The sequence below is a fragment of the Cyprinus carpio genome, chromosome B15 (genome assembly GCF_018340385.1).
Source record: "Cyprinus carpio isolate SPL01 chromosome B15, ASM1834038v1, whole genome shotgun sequence".
NCBI classification, from domain to species: Eukaryota; Metazoa; Chordata; class Actinopteri; order Cypriniformes; family Cyprinidae; genus Cyprinus; species Cyprinus carpio.
This window is the reverse complement of record NC_056611.1, coordinates 1,956,155-1,962,092: the sequence shown is the minus strand read 5'-3', so window position 1 is coordinate 1,962,092 and position 5,938 is coordinate 1,956,155. Positions and strand designations below refer to the sequence as shown.

General features: G+C 32.7%; 1 long non-coding RNA gene across 1 annotated transcript; it reads right to left on the bottom strand.

Annotated features, from left to right (window-relative positions):
• Positions 1–3,215: 3,215 nt before the first annotated feature.
• LOC122139758 lies at positions 3,216–5,721 on the bottom strand. Its single transcript, XR_006156514.1, has 3 exons — positions 5,328–5,721; positions 4,606–4,879; positions 3,216–3,470 (listed from the first exon to the last, which is right to left on the bottom strand). It is a non-coding gene; the product is annotated as an uncharacterized LOC122139758 (long non-coding RNA).
• Between the last annotated feature and the right edge of the window lie 217 nt (positions 5,722–5,938).

Genomic DNA, 5,938 nt, shown 5'->3' with positions numbered 1-5,938 from the left:
TTTTATTTTAACGGGGGTCCGGGGAAATTGTGAAACTTGGGCTGTTAAAGATGCAGTTTGTTTGAGCAGGAAAGGAAGGCCAATTGTTGGGGTCCTCATCGTCATATTTGAATGACAAATAAAGCTAATTTTCCCCGTACGTTACAGATGTGTCACGTGTGCATATAGCTATTAGTGCAGAAAAATAAATTTTTCTATTGTAATTTCTTCGCTTCAATACAATGTCTATCTGCCTCAGTCTGAACTTTAGAAAAACCCTGCAACTGAACGTGATGTGATTTTGCCAAATTAGACCGCTTAGATAAAGATTTTTCGTTGTTGTACTATGGCATGCGGTCATTTTCAAGAGGTTCGGCCAAGGGCGACATCTGTTGGTGAAAATGCAATTAGAAAAAAAAACCCCACAATCTCAGTGTTTGTATATTTTCATATTCACAGAGTTGTCAAATTATTAGGGCTGGTAAAAGACAAATATACACAAATCACATCCAAAATAAAAGTTTGTACCTACAATAAGTATGTGTGTGTACTGTGTATAATTATTTTGTATATATAAATTATATATATTTCAAAGCTCAAACTCATCAAAACGTACCTGCGTTCATCAGTGGGGCAGGAACGTTTAAGTGGTCTGGCTGTCATCAGCATCAATGGGGACGTGGCTCAGAAACTGTCATATGATGACCTGATAGCTGATTTTGCAGCTAGGAAATGTAGGCGTGTGCCTCTGTAGGGCCTCTGACAACTGATGGTAGTGAAAATGTTTAATATAGTTCTATAGAATAGCAGAATGGTCTCTTTATAGAGATGTATTCCCTCTGTTGAGTAATTTTCTACTGTGCAGTTATGCATGATTATTTGCAGTTTAAAAATGTGCACTTTAAAAATTCATACTTCATAAAATTCATACACTTATACTGTTATTTGCACTAAACTTTTTTTGAACTTTTAACTTTCTGTGTTTACATTGTTCAGTTCCAATTATTCATTTGCAGCAGTTATTTTGGAAGTAAAGAGAACCTAACTAAGAAATTCTGAATGGTAGTTATTTCTTTGGTTGGTTGGTGGGTGGGTGGGTGGTTGGTTGGGGCACCCAAGGGGGGGGGGGCACCGCCAAGCATTTGTGCTTAGGGCACCCAAATGGCTAGCACCGGCCCCTACAAATGCAACAGAACTATTCACTGCAAATCTATCCTCACAAAGTCCTTTTTCAAAAGCAGATACGCATTGAAGCGCTGCCATCTGTTGGGTGAAGTTTGTAAGTACCTCTCTTTTAAAGGAACAGTGTGCCAAAAGGAAACTTAAACGTACTGTAAAATAAATGTACACTACCAATTACAATTCTGGCGTAAATGCAACTTTTCCGTGTTCAAAATACAGTAAACCACTATATTGTTAAATTTGTTATTAACAATTTTAATAACAAATTAAAAACTTTCTATTTTGATTGATTTTTTTCCTGTTATGCACATTTGAATTTTCTGCATCATTACTCCAGTCTTCAGTGTCACATGATCCTTCAGAAATCATTCTAATATCCTGGTGCTCAAGAAAAATTTCACAGTTAAACATGTCTGTGCTGCCTAAGAAAACATGAAAACCATATAGTGTTTCTTTCAGAAATATCTTTACTGACACTTTTGGTCAGATAAATGCATCCTTGTGAAAAAAAAAAAGATAAGAAAAGAAAAAGGTATTTCAATCTGTCAATCTCCAGAAAGCACCAATATATGCAGGTCTCATGAATTCACACTAAACAGACCGAAATTCACTGGAAAACTCCACCACAGCCCTTAAATATCAAATATGACACCTATGAAGCAAGTGATAACATGATTTGAAATAAACACAAGTATTGACTACATGAACAAGTTTTTTTTTTTTCTTTTTTTTTCATTGTCGGAGCTTGAAATGGTGTGATTCTTCCAAACACACTATACACACAGTATTTTTGTTATCAAGCAAATGCAGAAATGCCATATCCTATATCCGCTATAAAATCATTCTCTGCTTCAAAAGGTGACATTTCAGCAGTGACAAATGTGTTCACAAGATTTTGGCCTCAAGGACACACATCTGTAGAGGACAGGACGTGTAATTGAATCTAGCGTCTGTTCACTGCAATGATCAGAGGAAAAACACCTATAAATCACCGCTGCTCCACCACAAGCCTGACAGAACATAAATCATGTCTTTACAGTGAGCTGCTCCAAAACATAATTACAGCTTGTAAAATTTGCCACTGTTTTCACATCAACCAAAGGCTGGGCAGAAAAATTGGAACCAAGAATTTTGGAAGATGAGAGACTGATAGATTCATGCAGAAGTCTCACTTTGCTTCACTTTTTTTCTTCAGAAGTCATAAATCTTGTGTGTGTGTGTGTGCGAAGTTTTTTCATTTGTTTGTTTGTTTTAAATATTTTTTGAAAATATTGAAAATATTTTTTGATAATAAACCTCTAATGTAAAACTGAATTTTCATCATCATTACTCCAGTCTTCAGTGTCACAGGACTCTTCAGAAATCATTCTTATTTGATGATATGAGGCTCAAGAAACATTTCTAATTATTATCAATGTTAAAAAGAGTTGTGCGGCTCCATTTCTTTCTTGGACACTAATAATTATTATAATAATAGTTGCTGTTATTATTATTATTATTATTATTATTGTCCAGGATTCTTGAATGAATTGAATTATATATAAATGTCTTACCCATGTATTGTACATACAGTCTAATAATAAAATAAAAAGAAAATGCATCCTCTTTGCAGACATATTGCTTAGAAATCAACATAAGTGTGTTGAAAGATAATCAACGATACTGCTATTAATAACTACTTTTATTCTGTGGAACACAATAATTATTTTCTTTCATGATCAGTTAGGATCTTAGTGTTTTATCCAATTAATTTTGCATATGCCTATATTTATTATTAGTGTTTTCATATTTTACATTAGTTTGGGGCTAGATCCTAAAACGTATTGCTGTATCGTATCACTTCTGCCTTTGAAACCCCACTCCCTTCACTCACCATACAAATCACTCACTCAATCAAAAAAAATCAACAAAACAAAATGAACAAAAAGTAAATCCGTTCAACCAACCACAAAAAATAATTATTAAGATATATTATTATATGACATGGTACCATCGCAGTATTTTCTCAGAGAGGTAAAACGATGTTGCACATACATAGCAAATCATTTCAAACACTTGAAATTCAAACACTTTATTTATATCATTTATGTATTAATTATATATTAAAGTGCAGTTAAACTGTTCAGTAAAGGCTTCCAGCAGTTTTGGTACGGCTTCCTCAGTTGGGACGTCCCGTCCCAGCTCTCAGCTCAGTGACGTCACACCTTTACCCATAATCCCACATGGCACAATGTTATCAAACCAACTCATGTCTGTGTTGCAGTTAAGAGCCAGTCCATGGGAGGTGATGTATCTTCCACAATGAATACCTGCAAAACAAAATAATAATACTTTATCTCAGTCTTCTCTTGAACTTTATATTGTTTTTTTGTTTTTTTTTTGGAAATTGAAAATAAACCTGTTTTATCATTTTAAACAAATAAATGTTATAACAAATTAAAGTTAATATTCTGAATTCATTCAAAAGTTTAAGGTCAAAGTAGGATTTTCTTTTCTTTTTTTTTTTGGAGAAATTAATATTTTATTCAACAAGGATGCATTAAATTGATCAAAATGACTGTAAAGGCTTTTACATTGTTACAAAAAAATATATTAAAAAAATAAATAAATAAACAACGTTGTTTTGAACATTATATTCATTAAAAAATCCTGAACAAATCCTAAAAAAATCATGGCTCCCACAAATATATAAACATTGTTAATAATAAGAAATGTTTTGTGAGCACTAAATCAGTATATTGATTGATTTCTGAAGAAATATGTGACACTGAACTACATTTTGCAGTTTATTAAAATTAAGAATTAAGAAGTAAAGGTAAATTGTAAACAACAACAACAACAAAATCAAACAAACAAACAAACAAACAAACAAACAAACAAAAACACAGCAACAACAACAACAAAGAAAAGTCATAAAAAGAAAGATGTACTGTATTTTTTATGAAATCGTATGAATGCAGTCTTGGTGTGCCTTGGTAAAACTTCTTTCAAAAACATAATACAACAACAACAATAATGATAATAATAATAATAACAACATTTACATATACTTTGAAGAAATTTTAAAATAACTGCTTTGAAACTATCTCCACTTTATAAAGCACTTAATAAATAAATGTGAATTAAAAACAACAACAAACAGTTCAAATATTGTACTTCATGAAATGCTACAGCGGTGAACAACTACTCAAAAATTACAACTCTTTTTTTTTTTTTTGGAAAGAAATTCATCCAAAATTTCTTATTTTAGTTGTGATATGTTTTAAAAAACTTTTGTAAACCAATATAAAATAATTCCAATACATGTATTTTCCCCCAGATTTCAGATTATTATTCTAAGTGGGCAAATTAATAATAGTAATAAATAACAGAGGTGTCCAAACACTTGACCAGTAATCAACGCATATGAAGGAAAAACAAAAAACTAATTAAAAATGTACTTACCAATTGCACAAATTTTGTTGTCGCCCGCCCAGACTCCTGTATCCGGAGAAGTGGAGGCTTCGATCCCAAACTGACCGCAGGTCTTGATCACCGTCCTTTCCAGTTCACACACATACCATCTCACACTCTTCCTAAAGCAGCCCAGGTTGAGGACGGGATAACACACCAGCTGACCAGGACCGTGAAACGTTATTAGACCTCCTCGGCTGGTATGGACGAAGTTGCAGCTGCCCTAGCGACTGGCATCGTGTCCTCTCTTGGGCTTGTGCTTCAGCTAAAGAGACAGAAAACAAGGTCACGATTACTTCCTGTATTCTATTTGTATTCATCCATTAGATGCTGGAATCACAATGTGAGTCACTAATAGATATACTGCATCTAAAACTATTAAAACATTTTTGTTGATAAAAATAAGACTGAAATAAAATTAAATATAATCATTAGTTTTAAAAAATCTATTTATTATTATTATTTTATAAAGAGGAACGCAGTTTTATGGAATCATGTTATGTGTAGGCTACATTATGCCCAGGTTACAATACAAATAACAGTTTGAAAAGGTGTAGTGAAGAAAAAGAAAGTGCTGCAAACAAACTAACTAATTAATTATATCACAAAAACTACACAAAAACAAAAACCCTGCAAAAACACAAAAACACAAAAATATAAAAATATCAAGAAAAATCAGTAGACAAAAAACAACAACAAAAACTGCAACTGACCTACAACATTTCAAGAGGAATCCAACACTAACTGTAATGTCCTCATTTCCCAGCAGCTTTAATACCAGATCCACCGAACGATAACAACAAGTACAGCCATAAACTGATGCACAGGAGAGTCATTTCTTACTGTACGCTGCCATACTGCCAGTGCAGATCTCACTGCCATCTACTGGCTTGATGCGCTACCTACTTTTTTTTTTTTTTTTTTTTGTGCTACCTACTTTTAAAAAGACAGTTTACAAAAAATGCACGTCATCATTACAAAAAATAAAAAATAAAATAAAATAAACAAATAAATATTAATAGATAGCATTTTTAAACCTGAGAACTTCTGATATATGTTCAGCCTTGCACATGTATAGTTTTGGGGTTACTAAATTGGGATTATTAATAAAATGCCAAACATCACACAAACAAAAGATCCTAGAACTAACTTCCTTCACTAGCATTTCTCTCTGTCATGTATGCAATGGAATATATATCTTTTTCAATGAAGTGTCACTTACTTTGGTATTTTGAATTGCAATATATAAAATATAAAAGAGGAATTTAAGTGTACTTTGTGACCACTGTATGAAATGAAAATAAGAAATGAAGCTCTTACGTTT